Consider the following 2,035-nt stretch of genomic DNA (forward strand, 5'->3'; position numbering starts at 1 on the left):
AACCCATATACCCCTCAGGTCCTTTACATTAATAATCTCAAATATACCAATTACTGCTATCCACAACTACTAATGCCCTCCATAAAGAAATAAATACAGTAAAGAGAGTTCTACAGTCCCTATAAGATAGGCCAAAAATGCTATGACATGTGATGTTACATACTGACACTGTTTATGTGTAGTCACTTACCCAAATTGTCAAGGTTTCACTACTTGGAAAGAGTTTCCTTAAACTAATACGGTATTCACTTGCATCTTCCTAAATTCAAGAAAGCAATGAATAAAATATGCATTCTGGTAAGTGAGTGGACAAAACAACATTAAGTATAAACAAGGTGTAATGAATGTATGGTGTGTAACTGAACTTTCCATGTATCTCTTGCATTAGAGCATTTGACTACTCTGTTAGAATATCAATAAACCATTCTATACTGCCACCCTAAGAAGCAGCCATCATATACAGTGAAGTCTGGTCAAAGGTTAGGAACAAAGTCCTGTCAAGTTCATATTCAGCTCAGCTAAATACATGTCATTAATACAAATTTACAGACATCATAACTATAGAGGTATTCAGAAGAATCCGTGAACATGCATATTTATGGAATGTTGTTTTGTCATGTTAATAGCCATAATAATTTATGAGTAATATCAAAAAACATACAGATACATTTTGAGACTCTGGATGCATGAATAATATTATTGCAACATGATCTCAGTAGTGGTTGATAATGCAACGGTTCCTAAATTGACTGGACATGGAAAATTTATCCTATTGTATCCACAACATAGCAGAAGGATCTTATTATGTCACATGTCTTGATGCAGCTGTTATGTGGCTACAGTACACCAGTGTAATGGTATTGGTACATTAGTGGTCACTCCCTTGCGTTGTCAACATAGACAGTGCAACAGTGCATGCCATCTTGGCTTTTAGACTCCCTCCTTGTGCTTTGATGGGACCCTGTGTCCAAACAAATTGCATTATGGTCAGACATCTATGCTATTTGACCATATTTTGTCTGGTGTCTGGACATTATCATAGGCCTCTGCACTAGGGACCTGCAAAGAAGGCCACTACAAGCCTGTGTAGCAGATATAACTCTACTGGGAAATTTGCTAGCTGGTTAAAAAAGAACAATTGCATATATGTAGCACTATAATAATGAAATCTTCATTTGCAGTAAGTGCAAAGCTAAAGTATCACTTACACACTCTCGTATGCACTTTTCACGATCTGTGTCCTTATATTGCAGCGAATCACAATTGTCTGAACACAAATACTCTTTCTATAGATGTAAGAATAATAGGTCACAATGCATGCAGATATTTATAACTTACGTGTACTTTATCACTAAAGCATTCTGAACCAAAACTCGTCATGCTGCTGTTGTGGTCAGTGGGAAACAAGTAGCTTGGCTGCAAGTATGTGAATTTACAAGTTAATGTTGTGCTACACAAGTCAGTAGTTAGGTCAACATTTTATTAACTTTATGTTTTCTGTCACCCGCATAAATTTGCTGGCTATGTGAGTGTTATACACTTGAATAAGAAAAAACATGTAAAACATAATCAGAGTCAGTTTGAATCATTTCCACTTACTTACATGGCTAAGTGTGCACATGCACGGCATTGATTGTATTGCAGATGCATGCTAGTTTTCATATTTAGCAACTCCCTCTCTCCCTCCCCCCCCCCCTCCCCCCACCTGGATCTGCCATTGCACGTGTTAATTAATTTATTTTAAAAATGATTAACTTATTTATTGGCATTTGAGGTAGCTCTGCATCAAAGTATTTCCTTTGTACTATTATAATTATGGAGGCACAGTTCTGACTAGTAGAAGACATCTTAAAGACTTACAGCTGATTTCAGGTTGCTTGTAAAATGCAAATGAAAATTCACACACATGAGTTGTAAACTTGACTACTTGTAATGTTTGAATGTGCTGAATAACTAGCTCAGTATGTCCCTATAACAATCTAAGGTGGCAAGTAATTTGGTTGCGCTATTACAAGGAGCTTGATTGTAAAGAAGC

The 2,035-nt window shown here is 36.5% G+C and overlaps 1 long non-coding RNA gene across 1 annotated transcript; it reads right to left on the reverse strand.

The window, feature by feature from the left end:
* Positions 1–226: 226 nt before the first annotated feature.
* Positions 227–1,416, reverse strand: LOC136246228 (uncharacterized). Its single transcript, XR_010696319.1, has 3 exons — positions 1,339–1,416; positions 1,209–1,286; positions 227–259 (listed from the first exon to the last, which is right to left on the reverse strand). It is a non-coding gene; the product is annotated as an uncharacterized lncRNA (long non-coding RNA).
* Positions 1,417–2,035: the final 619 nt, after the last annotated feature.

The sequence above is a fragment of the Dysidea avara genome, unplaced genomic scaffold, assembly GCF_963678975.1.
Source record: "Dysidea avara unplaced genomic scaffold, odDysAvar1.4 SCAFFOLD_507, whole genome shotgun sequence".
Classification (NCBI taxonomy): Eukaryota; Metazoa; Porifera; class Demospongiae; order Dictyoceratida; family Dysideidae; genus Dysidea; species Dysidea avara.